General features: G+C 37.7%; 1 protein-coding gene across 4 annotated transcripts in view; it reads right to left on the reverse strand.

Annotated features, from left to right (window-relative positions):
* Positions 1-19,755, reverse strand: part of Sema2b (Semaphorin 2b) — a 139,435-nt gene that overhangs the window by 104,192 nt on the left and 15,488 nt on the right. The gene's annotated exons all lie outside the window — the stretch shown is intronic.

Raw genomic sequence — 19,755 nt, forward strand, 5'->3', positions numbered from 1 at the left:
ACACACATGAACGCTATTCGTCTGCCTTTCTATCAGCCGGCTGACTCCTTTAAAGCAGCAAAAGGCAACAAAAAAAAAAAAAAAAAAAATGAATGTGAAATCATTTTCTTCAACTGACAGCTGTCAAAATATTTGCTCTCCCTATCCTCTTCCTCCCACTGTCGCCCTGTCTCTTTCTTTGCCTGTGTCAACGTGCCTTCGTCTGGCTGGCTATGTGTGTGTACAAAAGGTCGTTTAAGTAAAAAAATTATTCATTTTTATACCCTTGCAAAAAGGGTATATTAATTTTGGTCAGAAGTGTGCAACGCATAGAACGAAGCATCTCCGACCATACAAAGTATATATATTCTTGATCAGCACGACGAGACGAGTTCAAATAGCCATGTCCGTCCGTCCGTCCGTCCGTCCGTCCGTCCGTCCGTCCGTCCGTCTGGATCAACGCAAACTCCTCCTAGACCGTAAGAGCTACAGAGCTGCAATTTTGCACCTAGGCTTGTATATACTGCAGGCGTTGTATATCTCGGATTCAGCCGGATCGGACCACTATATCATATAGCTCCCATACAAACCCCAAAGTCACGAACAGTGACTTTTCTCAATAACTTCGTTATTTTCTATGTTATTATCGTGAAACTTAATATTAGATAGTTTATTACGCTTATAAACGACTGTGCCAAATTTGATCAAGATCGGATGACTATATCATATAGCTCCCATAGGAACGATCGGTCGAAAACAGTGACTTTTGTAAATAACTTCGTTACTTTTACCGCGATTGCTTTCAAATTAAACATTTGTTAGTTTAGTATATCTGTTAATGACTGTGCCGAATTTGATAAAGATCGGGTGACTATATCATATAGCTCCCATAGGAACGATCGGGCGAAAACAGTGACTTTTGTAAATAACTTCGTTACTTTTAACGTGATTGTTTTCAAATTAAACATTTCTTAATTTAATATATCTGTTAATGACTGTGTCGAATTTGGTACAGATCGGGTGACTATATCATATAGCTCCCATAGGAACGATCGGTGGAAAACAGTGACTTTGATCAATATCTTCGTTATTTCCTATGATTGTAGGCCATTCTTTCGCAAACATAAGCCTTTTTAGATAAAACGTTCTTTCACATTGATGGCTAATAGGTAAAAAAAAGAGTTACCAAAAAAGTTGCAAGGGTATACAAACTTTGACACGGTCAAAGTTAGCCCCGGCCCTCTGGTTAATATTCATTACCAATCTTTAAATTTAACACTTTTTAAAGCTTGACCCAGTTAGAATAGGACATCTCAAGATTAGCTCTAAGCATCTTAGCTGTGGGTTCCATTTGGTTGAGTTCGGATTCAGTTTTTAGTGTGGCCATGGCTTATTGAATTTAATTGGCCATAAAGAAAGTGTTGTGGCTTGTTGAACTTAACAGCCAGAACAGCCAGAAGAGGAGCCCAAGCCCGGCCCGAGGCGCCAGCAGCAGCAACAGTTTTAGATAAATCGTAAAATTATATAGAACGAAGGGAAAGAAAAGCTAAGCGAAGGTTAAGCTAAACATTTATTTGAATTATATGCGAGAATAGACATAAAAAACTCAACGGCTAAATGGATAATCGGAAAAGTCGGGAAGAAAGCAACTGAGAAAGATAGCAAGACATAGAGACAGAGAGAGAGAGAGAGAAGGAGCCAAAGGACTTCTTACAGACTTTCTTTTTTAATAAGTAGAAAAATTAATTACATTAGAGTTAATTTAGTTGACTTGCAGATTTTTTTTTTTTTTTTGTTTTGTAGGATAGGAAACTCAATCATTGTAAAAAATGAAAAGCATAAAAAATTACGCACTTTTCTCTCACAGAGGCAGAATCAAATAAAAATTAAGTGCTGACTCAGCAGCTCTCGTCTGGAAAAGAAGCCAGAGAAATGGGAAAAAATGGAGAGGAAAAATAAAAGAAAAGGAAAAACCCAAAAACCAAAACAAGTGTGCGCGGCATGCAAAGTAAAGATAAGAATATTTTCCACTGTGAAAAACAACACACAAACACACACACATACACACATCCACATTGAAGGAGAAACAAGAGAAGAGGAAGGTGGAACTGCCATTTACATGGCCACAAAATACAACAACAATACAAGAAAAGAATGGAAAAAAAACAACAAAACAAAATGTAAGAAACAGAGAATGGAGAAAACGGCAGCAAAACAACAAAACTGTTGACTAGGCGACAACCAGGAGGGAAAACCGGAGGGTTGGAAATGAAGAGGATGAGGTATCTAAAAGATGATTTGCACTTGGCAAAAATTTGTTTTCTGCCAACCCGACCAAACTGCATCTTTGGGCAAGCAACGAACCAAACCAACATATGCAAGGCCAAAAAGGTGTTTCGGGCTAAGACAAATGGATGCAAATACGTTAGAAGCAAAAATAAAAGAAGAGAAGAGCCAAAACGAAAAAAAGAAGAAATATAATCTAAAATCTCTCTCTTAGGTCTGGCAATTTCCTTTCTACCTGCCCAGATGGGCCCATTTCCCTCACCAGTACCCATATCTCTAACTGTGTCTCTGTCTCGCTCTCTCTGTCTCTCCCTCCTTGCCTCACACCATTTCCTTCTGTTTTTGTGGCCGTTGCTCTGGGAAGTTAAGTATACGTAACGTAAACGCAAATTTAATGCTTGAAAAATTCGCTTAAATGGATTTAAGTGGAGCGTTTTTCCTTGGCTCGTTTTTTTTCCTACTCTTTGTTAGTATTTGTGTGTATGTGTGTGTGTGTGTGTGTGTGGGTCTGCTTTATCTTTGCTGGGCAGATAAATGAGAATCTTCAGCAAAAAAAGATGAAGTAGTCCAAGCTATTGGTATGGAGGCTTTATTTTGTGTGTGTTTATTGAGGCTACTTATCGTAGTGTATACAGTCAAGTGAGCTTTGGCCTTTCGACCTTTTAACGGACTCAAAAACCATTTTCCATGATTGAAAGCCGCCCAATGTCTTCTGCTCTTTGGCCAATGTACAATGTAAAATCAATCAGTGTATCATTCGAAAGCCAATTAAATGTTTATTTGCTTTCCATTGAATGCTGCATTTGCATAATAAATTATTCAATGAGCTAAAACTGACAGACCGCCAGGTCGGATGACCCAATTCAGGCGCCGAAATGTAGGCAACAGTTTATGCATTTAGCGTGCATTCATCTCATGTTTTGTTCAAATGTTAGCACGTTTTAATAACAATTTCTATGAAATTTCTAAAGAGCTTTGACAACTTTCTATGCAAACTTTTGCCTTTAAATGCATATATATTTTCCTGTAAGCAGTCTAAGGCCAAAAGCCATGCATCAAGCTTATCTCTGGGCACCAATAGCAAATCTTTAGCCATTTACCAATGTCTCTCTTGGTCTCTCTCTCTATCGGTTCGGCCATGTTCGATATTTAACAGCTTCCAGTTGAGCGAGTGCAGACATATGCAAAGTGTCTTTGCCCGCCTGCGGGTCTACAATTTTTTGGGTCTCTAGTTTAGTTTTTTTCCCCCTTTCTTTTTCTATGTAAGTACAACAAATAGCTAGCAAAAATAAAAAAAAGTCCAGTCAGTATCAGGTGGGAAATGGGTAGAGTGGGGCAGGCTCCCTTTCTCTCTCTCTTTTTATCTATCTATATACATACATACTCGTTTAAGCACCTGGCATTTGTGTTGAGCACGTTCGTACCTTATGTGGGATTTAGTTTTAGACTTCATTTTACTGCCATTGCTACTACTTGGTGAGCTGAGCTGCTACTGCTGATGCTGCCACTGCGCTTTTGGTTTCATTTTGTTTTCTACATTTTCTTTATGCCACTTTATGATGGCCGCACACAACAAAAACAGAAACGACAAAAAAAAAAACGAAACTAGAGAACTACAACAAAATGAAGGCAAGGCGCACACAGGAAATGTACATATAGCGAACAAAATAAAGCCATAGACAAGAGGCAGCAACTAGACAATACTGTAATCTAGGCAAACACTCACACACACACACACACACACACTCACGTGGACTCATTCTACACTAGTGGAGTATGCCGTACGTGGTGTGGTTGCCTGTGTGTTAGTGTGTGTGTCTGTGTGCACTCGACACGAAATAGCGTGGGAATATATTACAAGTTGGCTGCCACCATTATGCTTAGGAAGTATGTCAGAGGAACAAATGTGGCTAGAGACAATGCCAAGTCAAGTCAAGTTAAACTTAAAGTAGAAGCAAAACCACACAAGTTTTTTCTTCTCTCGCATTTTCTTTTGTAGGCACTTGGGAAATTTGGATTCTACCAAAGCAATTGCTGACAGACAGATACACAAAGATAGGGAATGAGCAAGACCAGAGTCAGACTTGGTCCCAATTCGACTATTTTAAAATCCATAAAGAGTGCACTTTAAGTCCCTTCCCCTCAGCAAATTGAAGTTGCTGCCTGGTCTACATAATTCACTAGAAAATTTTTATGACTTCATCTTTGGTGAAACGTTCATACATACATACATACATACATAGTGCAGCAGCAGCAACAAACGTAATGCAAGCGCAAGCAGTAGAGAGGAAACATTAGCAAGTCTAGACACCTATGTCTTCTTGGGTGCCTCCCGAAAAAAAAGAAACCAAGAAACGACTTGCCAAACGTGCCAGGGCGCAAAGAAGGAACGAAAAAAAAATGAAGCAAGTAAGTCGACTCGTCGACTTGGGTATACCATACACCTGGTGAAACAAATATTTCAAATTTCAAAGACCAAAAATATGTCTATTAAATTGTTTTTACATGTCTTATACTATGTGCTATCTCGCTCACTCTACAAACACACGAGCACTCTAGCGCCGCTACTAGCCAACGTCCAATTCTGGCCTTGTGGACCGCGTAGTAAAATACGTTCATACGCATATTTTACATGTTTCTAGTCCGATTTCAATAAAATTTAATAGTTTGGTAGAAATAGATAAGATAAATTAGTCTGCCAAATTTAAATGCGATAGTCAAAAAACTACAGGAGGAAATCGTTTTTTTCTAAATTATGGAGGAGGAAGTGGGCGTGGCAAAATGTGAAAATATCTAAATTCTCCGCACATACTATGCCAGTATACATACTAAATTTGGTGACTTTAGCTTTGTTAGTTTTTGATAAAATCAGTTTTGATTAATTTGCGGGGGCGGAAGTGGGCGTGGCAAAATGTTTAAATAGCCAATATCTGCGCGTCTATTAAGCTAGTCTACATACTAAATTTGATGTCGGTAGCTATCATAGTTTTTAAGGAAATCACTTTTATGTAAATTCCGGGGGCGGAAGGGGGCGTGGCAAAAAGTTTAAACAATTAGTTTCTGCGCGCTAACTAACCGAGCATATAAACCAAATTTGATGTCTCTAGCTTTTATACTTTTTAAGAAAAACAGTTTTGTGTGATTCCTGGGGGCGTAAGGGGGCGTGGCAAAAAGTTTGAACAGTTAATTTCTGCGCACTAACTAATCGGGTATACAAACTAAATTTGATGTCTCTAGCTGTCATACTTTTTAAGAAAAACAGTTTTATGTGATTCCTGGGGGCGTAAGGGGGCGTGGCCGAAATTCCAATTAATGCTGAACATGTGCATACTACACGAGTATACATACCAAATTTGGTGGCTCTAGCTCTTATAGTCTCCGAGATCTGCGTGTTCATACAGACGGACGGACGGACGGACGGACGGACGGACGGACGGACGGACGGACGGACGGACGGACGGACGGACGGACGGACAGACGGACATGGCTAGATCGACTCGGCTGTTGATCCTGATCAAGAATATATATACTTTATAGGGTCGGAGAAGCTTCCTTCTGGCTGTTACATACATTTTGGCGACTTTAATATACCATTTCACCCTATGGGTGTATGGTATAAAAATTGAGACGTCAAGCAGACGACGTGGGGCCCTGACAGCCAGACAGCTAGCTCCAGCTAGCTAAAGGAGGGAAAAATTGGGACGGGGGGGATACGGAAATGGAAAACTGCATAGTCAAAAGAATACTACAGTGTGGCATTTGATCTTGGCATTTGGCTTGTTAAATATGCTGGAAAAATACACATCTTGACTTCCTGCCGACTGCAATACTCCAACTCGTTACTCAGCCAAAGCTCATTTCCATATGTATGCATAGTAAAACTATGTATCTGAATAGTGCATCTACGGCAGGTACACCACCTATCGTTCTCTTTCGCTCTCACACTTTTTATACCATACACCCATAGGGTGAAATGGTATATTAAAGTCGCCAAAATGTATGTAACAGGCAGAAGGAAGCTTCTCCGACCCTATAAAGTATATATATTCTTGATCAGGATGAACAGCCGAGTCGATCTAGCCATGTCCGTCTGTCCGTCCGTCCGTCCGTCCGTCCGTCCGTCCGTCCGTCCGTCCGTCCGTCCGTCCGTCCGTCCGTCCGTCCGTCCGTATGAACACGCAGATCTCGGAGACTATAAGAGCTAGAGCCACCAAATTTGGTATGTATACTCGTGTATTATGCACGCGTACAGAGTTAATTGGAATTTCGGCCACGCCCCCTTACGCCCCCAGGAATCACATAAAACTATTTTTCTTAAAAAGTATAACAGCTAGAGACATCAAATTTATTTTGTATACCCGTTTAGTTAGCGCGCAAAAACTGATTGTTCAAACTTTTTGCCACGCCCCCTTACGCCCCCAGGAATCACATAAAACTGTTTTTCTTAAAAAGTATAACAGCTAGAGACATCAAATTTGGTATGCAGATTAGCTTGATAGACGCGCAGATATTGGCTATTTAAAAATTTTGCCACGCCCACTTCCGCCCCCGCAAATTAAACAAAACTGATTTTCTCAAAAACTAACAAAGCTAAAGTCACCAAATTTAGTATGTACACTGGCTTAGTATGCGCGCAGGGTACATCTATTTTCATATTTTGCCACGCCCACTTCCGCCTCCATATTTAAGAAAAAACCGATTTTCTCCTGTAGATTTTTGACTATCGCATTCAAATTCGGCAGACTAATTATTCTTATCTATTTCTACAAAACTACCGAATTTTATTGAAATCGGACTAGAAACATGCAAAATATGCGTATGAACGTATTTTACAAAGCAGTCCACAAGGCCAGAATTGGCCGTTGGCTAGTGGCGGCGCTAGAGTGCTCGTATGTTCGTAGAGTGAGCGAGATAGCACATACTATGAAACATGTAAAAACAATTTAATAGACATACATTTGGTTTTCGAAATTTGAAATATTTGTTTCGCCTGGTGTATGGTATACCCAAGTCGACGAGTCGACTTACTTGCTTCATTTTGTAATTACATGGAACTTAATTGGAATTCAATATCTGGCCAAAAAGCTAGGACCGAAAGTAAAAAAAATTAGTAGTGGAAATTCATGGCACGAGCATGATAAAAATTTTCCAATTACCCAAAAATTTTACATATTTTCATCTTTTTTTGGTGGGTGGGGGGGAAGGGGGGGCAACGCGAAGCGAGCATAAATATTTATAGCATAAAATTTATGAAAACTAAACGTGATATGACGACGTGTGTGAGTGTGTGTGTGCGGGTGTGCGTTTCCGTGTGTGTCTTTGTGTGTGTGTGTAAGGGTGTTAGTGTTTGCCAAGCAAAAACCTTTGCATATTTTTGCGAGCACATTTGAATTTTTGCGCACTAAATTTTTGCTCTTTTACTTTGTTCCCCAGAGCTATGTGTCCTCACACTAGATTTCTAACTCTTTTCTTCCGTTTTTTTTTTTTCTTTACTCAACGACCTTCGTTACGGTGTGTGTATTTCTGACCTAGAGTCTTTATGAAATAGGTTTTTAATTGTCAACTGCAATCTAGGAGAAACACTTTACTCTGATTTCCCCAGCTAGCGAGCCCCCTCAGCAATTTGTATTGGCCAGAGAACGAGGATGAGGTTGGGGGTAAGGGTGAGAGTGGCGAGGTGAATTGTGGTGGTATGTCAAGCCCTAATTAATCTTCAGGTGCCTTCAGGCCAAGTGAATGCACGCCCTTGAGTTATACATTTCCCTACGAACTATGTACTTACTTATGTATTTCCTTCATTAATTAAATTACGCAAAAAAGTTCAAAAGCACATAAATCAGTCTACTTTATGTTCAGTCTCTATGGCATGGCTGAGAGGGGGTTGGCTGTCGGTATAATGTTTTTACTGCCCTTGCGGGACCTTTGCTAGTTATAAATATTTATTCTACGCCGTTGCCGTTGCTGTCAGATAAACTCATTTAAATGTTAATGCAGCCCAGTCAAAAGTTTAGCTTGAAACATATTGCATATACGAGCAAAGTACGTACAATATTGAGAAGTCAATGAACACTAAAGGGGAGATCCCCAATACCATACGGTACCAGGGAGAGTCCTGGGCAGTAAGTTTTTGGGGTGGTGGGTGAGTCGATGGTTGCTGATGCAACCCTCTTTTAGTCACACTCGCCCTCTCGACCAGATGTTACTGCAACTATGTATCTAACCTTTTGGCTAAGGTTAATTAAGTAGAAAAATATATACATAAATCTATATAAATATATATATGTATATATTTTTTTTTTTTTTGTATTTAATGGCACTAAAAACCATTCAGTGCCCATTTTGAGAATTCACCCTGGCAAAAGATAATCTTCTTGAAAAGAAAATGATGTGAAGTTCTTGAGATGTCTTCACACTTGAGCAACAAATTTTGGCATTTTGATTAACAATAGCTACTTCAAGAAGCTGAAGGACAATAATGAAATATTTATTTCGAAAGGATCATGGAAAGTTACTCTGTTTGGATTTGATTAAATGTATAATATGAAATGGCACTCCCCTGACTAGAAAAGCCAGAACGAAGGATTCTTTATATACAATAGCTTATTTAGCTGACTTAGATTTGGCTTTTTGTTAGGTTCAATGAAATATTCCTTCACTAGTTTGTATATTTTGTTTCGAAATGATTTGATTGAGTTACAACGAGGATCGAAGAGTACTTGGCAAAACATTAGCCATGGATGGTTAATATGGCAATTATGTGAGTCAAGATTTATGTTTACGAGTTCCTTACTTTAGCCTGCGTAGTTGGGCTTCACTTAACTGCCATAAATATGCGAGCATTATTATTTAAGTTGAGTAAGCCGACGAACCAAAGAAAAGCAGAAGGGCAGTGAGCTAAAGGGAGCATAATGTCTATGGCAAAACATAAATATGAAGAAGTAGCTAAAGTTAAAGAAGAACCTCATGAAACAGAAGCAGGTGTTGGATGATAGGGGGGCAGGGTAGAGCAGAACTTGGTGGGAAGTTGATTACAAAAAGCAAGTTTAATTACCCACATTGTAGCAGCATTTTTGTTGAATGTAAATAGAGTTTACATGTCTTCATTTGATGATGTAGATAATAAGGAAAGGAAAAAAAAATAAAATAAACGTAAACTTAATGATAAAGAGGAAGTGAGGAATGGTGTGAAGTGGATGGGAGGGGGGTTAAGGCAAGAAGTTGTTAGAACTAATTAGTACGAGGACTTTTTGCTGCAACTGTGACCCAGTTAAGGGATAAATTTATTATGTTGCGTGTGTGTGCAATGATAATTGCATTTTCATTCGCTCTGTCTTCTTATTTATGTGTGCCATAAAAATGTTAAGAAAAGGAATACCTACTTAAATATGGTATAATAATAATCACTATAAAAAAGACACACACAAAAGGTGTGTGTGTCAGTGTGTGTGTCAGTGAGTGTGCCATAAAACGATTTTGGTATGTTTAGTTTAGTTCTGTGAGGACCAAGCTTGAACATAAATCATTCGGCTTGTCTTTTTCGTGCCTTTTCTTTTGCTTTCATTTACTCATTAGATTTTTGTTTTGTTGTCCTTGCCACATAATAATATGCTTATTTCAGGATACACCTTTTTTCCCCCTATCTCTCCTGTCTCCTGTTTTTTGTATATGTGTGTGTGTGTGTGTCAACTGAAGGTCTCCAACGTCAAGCCAAATGCCACCACATTATAAAGGGAGAGAAAACAACATTGAAGGCAAAGTAAAGAAGGGAAAAAAACCAATGTGTTAGGCTTTCGTCAATCGTGCCGAAGTTTAAGTACTCTTCAAAGTTTTTAATACAAATCATCCATGATGGAAAGTTAGAAGAGGAATTCTCCTTTAGTCGTCCTTTTGTTTTTTCTCGTTTTCTTATTCTCATTTTTCAGTCAAAGACACCTTTTTCATTGATCAAATCGATATATATTCTATTCAAATACATGTTAAGCTTTATAACATCATATGTTTTATTGATCAAGAATACTTTGCCGTTTTTGGTTAGGGTATAAAAAAGAAAGTTCAGTTTCTGGCTCAGTTTTATATATGTACATATAGGGCATTGCTTTTGCTTTTACCTTTGGTTTTGCCTTTTGCCTTTGTGTGCTGCTTTTCTTGTTTCTGTTTTCTGCCTTTGGCTTATGGTTTTCATCTGCTTGCTCCCCCACTTTACCTTTTAGTTGACGTTGATTGGAGGCTTTCTTTTGCCGAGTTTGTCCTGTTATTTTCTTAATTTTCAACACGTTTTGGCGCGTTTTGTTGTTGCCAATGTGCGCTTCTGCTTCTTCTTGTTCAAGTTTTACGAACTTGATTATCCTTTTTTTCTCTCTCTCGTTTCTTTTCTTTGAGTTTTTCGCCCCATTCATCGTTCGCCATCGTTTTTGTTTTTGGGCACAAAAGGCGTGTATCTATTTCGTGACAAAGGGCAACTTTAACTTGTATGTATTTACACCTGCGAAAAGTATGCTAACGTTTTACCAACACGCACAGGCGAGAGACCTACGGGCTTATGGCCCACACATGCGTTATATATGCGCATAACTTGGCACCTCTCAACGTCGTTCAGCGTTTTCAGCGACTGGCCGACAAAAACCTCGAAGACGGGAAATATGAGAAAGCTTTAAGAGTACGAGTTTCTGCCTCATCTTTAAGGTTGAATTTTTGACAGCAGCCGCCCTTAAACATAAAAACCGAAAAGAAAACCAAAACTCAATTTTTGTAAGCGCGTGGCCTAAATTGTTTTAAATTACCAGTTAGTTAGATATATGTACATGCATTTAATATGTACATCGTTTTAGATGGCCAAATGTACATATGTATGTTTGTATGTGCCGCCTTTAGGTATTTCCTGTAGCTCATTTCCGTTTCACCTCAATTTTGGGGTAAGCTTTCCCCCCCTGAAGCCGCCGTCTGGTTAGCCAGCAAAAATAAATAAAAAAAAACTCGTGTAAGCACTAAAACCAGACCGAACCAATACGATGAAAACCCAACCCCTGCTAAAAGCAAGCAGTTTTTCTTCAACTATGGAAAGAAGGGTGCATAAATTATAGCGACGCGTCGTTTCGTCGCAAGGTTGCAAGCAAGTGACCAAGTCTCTAGCTAGCTAGTGCCACTTGCTAGCTCTGTTTGCCGCACTTGTGCAACACCTCAGTGTGTTGGCTTTCCAACTTATTTATGACTGAAGAGAATTTCAAATTTCCCTCGTCTGAATTTGCTTTTATATGTTTACCTTTTATGATTTGCCAGACACACGGGCAAATGTTCCCCCTGACTTTTTTTCTTCGTTTCGTTTCATTCACATTTTTTTTTTTTTTTTTTTTTGAAACTGTGGCAAATTGCAGTCGAAAAAGGAAATTTGGCCAAAATTGCGCGGTAATTGTAGCCGCTAAATTTCACTTTTTGCCTTTGCCCTAGCTGGCAGGCAGGCAGCAGCAGGAGGCAGCTGGAAGGAAGACAGAAAAAGTTGGGGTTGGGTTGGCTTGCTGTGTGTGTGTGTGCGCCATATGTGTGGGTACTGCAGAAATTGAGCGGTAACAGCAAAAAAGGAGAGAAAATTATGCGGCATTCACTCCCCGTCTGCATGGTCATGGGTCTGTTTGGTTTGGTGTAAGAGGGGCGGAGGGCGGGTTCTCTGGCAGTTTTCATTTTTAAATTGGCGGTTTTATGTGTGTGCAATTCTATATGGCTATATGGCATGACTAATATGTATGTATGTATGTGTATACAGACACAGACACACATTTACACACACACATGGACAAAGTCACCGCACAGCTGCTTGTTGTGGGCATTAGCCAAAATTTTATTGCATACTTTTGCGAGCAATTGCAATTTAATGCTCCACAACAACCAATCCCTCTACCTAGACCTCACCCCTCTACCATATGCTGCGGCTTTTATGCTTTACGCATAATTTTGGCATAACAATTGAAATATATACTAGAAAATGTAAAATTGTATGTTTGAGATTTATATTCCAGCAAAAAAAAAAAACAGAAAACATTTATTTTTCGGACTAAGGCTTCATGCATGAAAAGTTCATTTAATTTGATTTGAAAATTTGCTATTGAGAGAGAGAGAGTTCGGGAGGGAGAGCAATGGAAATTGTTTTCCAAATACAAATATAATGGTCAATTATCAGAGCAAGTAAATCTAACTATATTAGAGGAACTACCGTATAATTATGGTTAACGAATAAACTCGTGCAATATTGATATATATATATTTGCATATATCATTCATTTGTTTTGAATAGCAATGGATTTCAGTATTACAATCCGGATTTGTATACTCAAATGGATTTTGATAAGTGCTTAATATTGAATTTGAAACTTTTGGCAATAAAATGAATTTGTATACCCTTGTAGAGGGTAATCAAACACCTTGAAGGAGAGCTTTTCGACTATATATGTACGTATATTCTTGATCTGCATGAGAAGACGAGTCGATATAGCCCTGGCTGTCCATCCATTTGTCTGTGCATCTTAACTTCGTGCCTACAATTAGCAAGTTATCTGGGTATTTTTGATTCTTAATACCTAATTGACATCAAGTTTGAATTATAAGCGATTGGAAAGTAAAAGAAACTATTAAAAGCTATCGACATCTACCACTTACTATAGTTAATTTGTACAAATGTTAGTAATAACATTAAGCTTAATTTAATATTCAATATGCAACTACAAAATAGACAAAAAATTCATGCACTATGCTTAAGGACTTAAGTTATATGAATTAATTAATTAATAATAAATATTTGTGGAAATATAGAAAAGGCTTCTTAAAGTATGCCTAGTAAGAAATTTATCTAATATAGAGAAATTTATCTAATATATTTTGAAAACGCAACCTGAATGTGATTAAAAAATTAACCATTTTGAAATAGCGCAAGGATAAGGTTATGTTCTTTTTATTTTAAACGGATTCTTTGTACATAAACTCAAACAGAAATTCGGTTTTTCCATTTCATTGGCATTTTGTTTTTTGTTTTTTTGGGTTTTTTGTTGCTCCATTGAACTGTCTCTGTGTGTATTTATGCTTCAGTTCGTATATCTGCTTCTTATAGTTGGCGTTTTGTTAGCCAATTAACATATATTGGTGAGTAAAGGTAATAAATTCTTAGATTTCAATATGATATAGACAACGACAAGGACAACAAAAGCAACAACAGCAACAGAAGGGAAAAATGGCTTTGTTTGCGCTTTATATTCCTCGTTTGCTTCTTTGACTTGCTTGCATGTGAAAGTGAGCCTTTTGTTTTGCTCCGTTTATTATTTATTATAAATGACTGAACACACCATATATATACATACACCACACACACACACACCTTACTCCAACATACCAGAGAGATAGAGTGTAAGAGAGAGATGGAGAGGTATGGTGGGGGATTCCCCCAGTCAATATGAAATAATTTTATTGAGCCAAACTATTGTCTTGCGAGGTGGGCGTATTGTCTGTCTATCTATATGGACAGAAACCAGGAAACGGGTCAATCGATTTCTCTATTCGTTTTTTTCTTTGTTTTTGCTGTTGTTTTTGGTTTTGCCTTCTGCTGTGTTCTGAACAAAAAGTTTTTCAATGGCCTAAGCATTAATTAGAAATTGGTTTTTCCCATCCGAACTCTCCATCTGATTCTTTCGCTTTCGGTCCGCTGGTTTTGTTATCCTTTTCAACTGGTTTATTGTCTGCATGTGTGAGGATTAAATGATGTGTTAATTTTGTTTCTCAGCCCTTGGAAAAATAGAGAAATATTGAAAATACTGAAGACGAAAAATTTCATTACATTTAAAAGCATAAATTTAACTTGCTTTAAAGAGGCCATTTCCATGCATGTCCTGTGTCCTGTCCGCTAGCAACTGCACTTAATGCAATTATTTCAACCTCACATGTCATAAAAATGCGCCACGAAAAACCAATTTCAACTTTGGCAATATGCCTGGCCACAGTTTTTGTGGGCCAAAAAGCAAAACCAACCCTTAGATTCTTATTATAATGCTGATGGTCAAAATAGTTTTGACCAAAAATGATGTGTGCTGGTTCGTCTATGTGTGTGGGTTTCTTTCGCCCCTTTCTAGCTGGCATTGACTTTAACCACCACCACCACCAAGACCAAAAGCAAACGATAATGAAAGGAATGAGGTTGAAAGATGGGGCCAAAAGGTCGGTCAATTGCGTGTCTCACTTTAATGTCGTTATTGTCGTAGAGTCTCGTACTAAATTGGGACTCCCCGTTGATAAAAATATGTTTCTTTCCCCTCCTACTATTGCTACCCAATGATAGCTAGCATATTTTATTTTTGTCCAAAATATTAACAGATAATTGAATCGAGTGTAAATAAGTTCTGAAGCGAGGTGTGCCGGCTATTGTTGGTTTATTTCGTTTTTGTATTGAAGGCGTGACAAATACATGAAATATGCAGAGAGATATGTATGTACCTACTTTCCTCTATCTCTCCTTCCCTCAACCTACTCAACATACACATGGGCTTATCCTGTTAAGGTTTTTGTTGTTCTTATTTAAAGTGTTTAATTAAAAAAACACGCACGTACACACACACACACACACACACAACCGAAGGGCACTCTTTCATACATGCTTGTAGTTTGAAAACAATTCCTGGTAGAGCTGCCAGCTTCTGGTCCTGATCCTGGCCGCATTGGTCATGTTGATGTTAATTAAATCAAGCGACATGTGTTTTAAAAATAAAATTAAATTAATTTACATTAAATGACATTTATTTGCGCTACAAAAATGTGAATTTAAAACTTTCCCAGAACCAAAAAACTTTTCCTATTTAAAGATGGAAATTTTCAAAAATTATCAAAACCAGAAAATATGCATTAAAAGGAAATTATCCACGCCTGGCACTACCAATGGAAAATGGAAAATAAATGCACTGAAAAACTCATACTATTAGCAACACTTTAGAATCAAATGGAAATGTTTGGTTTTAGTTTTAGTTTTATATGATTTAGCTAGATAAAAATAATAGATTTTGGCATTGTTTTTTTCATTTGAAATTTGATTACACTGAAAGGTTTTTAGCTTGAGAAAATTTTGCTTACATTTTCTTCCAAGGACTAAAAGTGAAATTTTTGAAACAAACACAAAAGTTTAAGTCTATAACATTAAAAGAAATTTGTTTAAACTTGCTCTATAATTTCTGTGAGTGTATTATGTGAGCTCTTATATGGGGTAAAAAGTTTGTATTTTATAATCAAATTTTGTGTGCCACAGACAAGAACATTTTTGGTTTAATTAATTTGTATGTCATTAAATTTGAGTTGGTTGCCAAATGGTTAGTTGGATGTCCTTGCTCTTTGCACTCTCCTCATGTTATGTAGGTGTCAATACACACACACACAAATAGACACACTCACAAGTGAGATAGATAGATAGAGAGATGTGCTCCCATTTAGTCTTTGTTTAGGCAACAAGAAACCACAGTTAGAGCTCTCCTCTTCTCCTCAATGGGTGTAAGAGTACAGGCAGCACATGTTTGAGTGTTGCTACAGATGCTGCTTCTGCGGTGCACCGACTGATGTTAAGTAGGGAGATACTTGCCCTACACTGTACCATGCCATACCCTATTCAATCGTCTCGCTCTTGGCCCATTCTCCTCTCTTTACTCTTGGTATGAAGATATATTACATGTTGAGCAAGCATTTGTACTTGTGGCTTTTCTCTATGACTATGACTCTGTCTCTACATATGTGTGTACTTACATATGCGAGTGTGTGTGTGTGTGTCTGTGTGTGTTGTTGGTAGCAAAACGAAATAACTTGAATTATGGCACTCCAAGACTTGGAACCGCCTAATGAATTTGTTAGGCCAATGACAGCCAGATGCAGCTGCAGCTGCTCTTACTATAGAAAACACACACCAAACACACCAAAATTGGGTCAACAGCATTGTAAATTATGGCTTTAGGCGTATTAGGGATTAAGGCCAAACCATAGCACAACAGCAAAAAAAAAAAAAAAAAAGGAAAAACGTATGGCAAAAAAGAGCAGCAAGGACCAAACACAGGTTGCTCTTTTTCCCTTCCTTTTGTATGTGTCGCACCAAGTGTCGACATTAGGGTGAAGCACGACTAATGGAATTCTTTTTTGTGAAAAGGCCCATCAATTGAAGCCAAACTGCTAAGCCATAAGTTCAAACTTGAGATTCGTCAATTGCTTATACCCTTTATACCTACAAATTGTAAATTTCAATTCAAATACATTTCAAATCAGCACAAAACTTGCTTCAAATTCCTCTTTTCAGGAGTAAATTAGCTCAATTCTTATGGTGAAAGAGTCTTAAAAAGTATTTAATATCATTATATAGTTCTTAGTAATAACTAAACTAAAAGATTAATTGCTTGCTTTAATATAATTGAAAAGGTGTGAAATATTCGCATAGTTCTTGACTAACCCTCTTACTACATTCTTGGTGTATTTTCTTCAATTTTCCATTGCCTTCTTAAGGGCTCAAGCCAATCAATTGTATGTGCTTTTTAGGATGTGTGTATATTTGTGAGTGTGTGTGTGAGTGTATGTGTTTGTTATGGTTTCATCCTGAAATAACCACAATAACCACAAATGCCACACAGTTGACAAAACTCCTCTCAATTCAATTGCATGAAATTTTTGTTGATGGATTTATGTGGGATTTTACTTTCGACTTTCTGGTTTGTTTTTAAACTTTTTGTTTTCCCCCTTTTTTTTTTTTTAGTGTGCTTAGCTGTTTTTCTTCCTTGGCTTGGCTCCTTTGTCTAGTTGGCGATTACAGCTGAAAATTGTTGCTTAATTGCTGCTGAACTGCTGCTGGCTTGGCTAATTTAGCTGGCCACATACCTGGCCAGGGCAAAGTTTTCTCTGTCTCCCCATCTCTTTCTCTCTCCCGTCTATTTGTACGTTAGCCAAAAAGTTTTCCTCTTTATTTTTTCTGTTTGGAAAAAGTCTCCGGGGTGTGGGTGCCAAAACGCTAAATGCCCCAAATTCTTTAAGTTTACAAGCAACGGGTGTGGATGGGGGAGTGGAGCAAAAAGGGAAAAGGAAACATTTGTGCGCAGTTTTCAGTTTTCTCGTTTTTTGGCTTTTTTTTTTTTTTTTTTTGGTGTTGTGTTGGTTGCTTTCTTTTTTATTTCTTCGTTTGCGTGCGTGCACGAAATAAGGCCCAAAGTGTATGGCCAAGAGTTTTTTGTAGCCACCAACTTTCTTTTTTCTCCTTTTTTTTGGGTTTTTATACCCTGGATAAAGGGTATATTTAATTGGAAAATCTTCTCAAAGTCTTCTGCATATAGATTGAATAATGTTTAGATTGAATATTATATATTCCAGATGGAATATAGGAATACAAAGAGTTGAGACTCTGATAGATCGTAATTACTTCAATATAATAATTAAATTTAGTGCAAGCTAAATGTTAAGTAAACTGAGGGACTTTACAGAAAAATTTGTGAGCGACAAGCATAAGCCAAACATTTCTAGGAATAACTTCTATAAGGTAACTTGTTTTTTAGGAATTTTCAATTCGATCTAAGGTATTTTAGGTTAAACAGGAAGTTAAGTTGTTTTTGCTTAAATGGCGAACTAAAACTTAGGGAGAACTCCCATGGGAATGAAGGGTATAAAAACTTCTATAAGATAAAAAACCAGCTTCCGTAAGGATTTTTTTATTTTTGTGTATTTTTACACCCCTTTTTAGTTTGTTGTTGCTTTTGCTTCTGGTTGTTGTTTTTTTTCTTTCACTCTGCTTCTATTTACGCATTGGCCGCAAACTTTGGTTCTTTAGGACCACACCTGGCTAAGGGAAGGTGAAGCGACGGCTGGCTGCAAGGGAAAGTCTCGCTAATATTCGCCATTAAACTTTTGCTTGTTGTTTTTCTTTAATTAACAACGTAAACATCAGATATGCTACACTCTATATATACACACACTTTTCTTCTCGTGTTTTTTTTGTGTTTTGGGTTGCCAGCGACCTTTATGAGAAGTTTCCATCGCTTTTCTTTGCTGCTTAACTTATTTTTTGTTTTATTTTGTTCATGGGAAAAAGTAGAAACTTTTCAACGTTGCGAAAAGGTTTGAGCTGCAATCTTTGTGGCAAGTGTTGAAGCAATTGAACGAAAAAAATTTCAAATGTTTTAATATAAACAGTTGCTGTTAAATAATTCCATGACAAACGAATAGGGAAAAAAGTTTTCGAATGAAGCGACCGACATAAGCCGATTAGTTACCTAAATGCGAAATCAATTGTTTTTAATAAATATACACATTGGAATATCTCTATATACTATGTGATGGATTTAAGCTCTTTTAGAGAAATATTAACCACAAATTAACTAAGCAGAGCAAAATCTCAACTTACCACTTGAAAACTAATTAAACACTAATAGCACAGAAAGAGACAGAGACAGAGAGAGAGAGAGGAAAAAACAAAAACGTGGGAAAAAGAAAAGGAGAAAGGCAAAAAGGCAGCAGCTTAAGTGGCGGAAGCGGCAGCATTTGGAATCGCCAAGTGCAATTAAACCAACAACAAAATGAACTAAGACTATATGTATATATGTATAGATATAGGAACAGAAGGAGTAGAAATATATATATATAGAGAAGGCAAAACTTTTTAAGCGAAGACCAGCACTCAAAGTTTAGCAAAAAGAAGAAAAAAAGTAGTAAAAGTAGGAAACGCAGGCGAATGAGTCTATAAAGTGCCACACACACACACAGTCACATATATACAGAGAACACACCCACACATACACAATCAATGCTCACACTAATACAATGCGAAATGAAAAGGAGAGAAATGTCTTCGTCGAAGTAGAAATAAAACAATGGCAAAACAATAGCTTTTTTTGGGTAAAATGGCAGGAGGGTATTGAGAAAGGATAACAGACGTCCTCCCAAGTCGTCGTCGTCGTTGTAGTCGTTGTCGTTCACGTCTTTCTCGTCGCCGACGGAAGTGAAGCGTAATGGGTAAAATCACAGGCAAAGCGGCAACAACTGAAGCAGACGTGGCCACTAAATCCGCTTAAAGTGAAAATTATTCTTAGCAACAGTTTTCGGCCAAAAATGGCATTGCCCCAAACATGTGTTTCTGTCTCCCTCTTTCTTGCTCTTTCTTTCTCGATTTGTGTAAGGAGCATTCGCGCCTCTGTCTAAGCTGTTGACTTATTTGCCAAGGTTCGTTCGATTCGTTTCATGGCCTTCTCCGCCCCCAAAAGTTGAAATAGTTTTTCTCTTTTCTTCTATACGAAAAAAAAAAAAGGAATGTGTTTAGGCTATTACACAAAAGCTTAACCAAAACAGTTTAAGCCAGCTTTACTTATTGCCATACAAGGGCCTACACACAAAACAGAACAAAATGTTACTACAAAGAAAATTTAACATGTTTTTGGCCTAAATTTTCTTTGTCAAGTAAATGTTGAAGATATTAACAAGTATTTGATTGAAAATTGTTTGTCGATAGCTTTA

This window comes from Drosophila tropicalis, unplaced genomic scaffold (genome assembly GCF_018151085.1).
Source record: "Drosophila tropicalis isolate 14030-0801.00 unplaced genomic scaffold, ASM1815108v1 contig_593, whole genome shotgun sequence".
Taxonomy (NCBI): Eukaryota; Metazoa; Arthropoda; class Insecta; order Diptera; family Drosophilidae; genus Drosophila; species Drosophila tropicalis.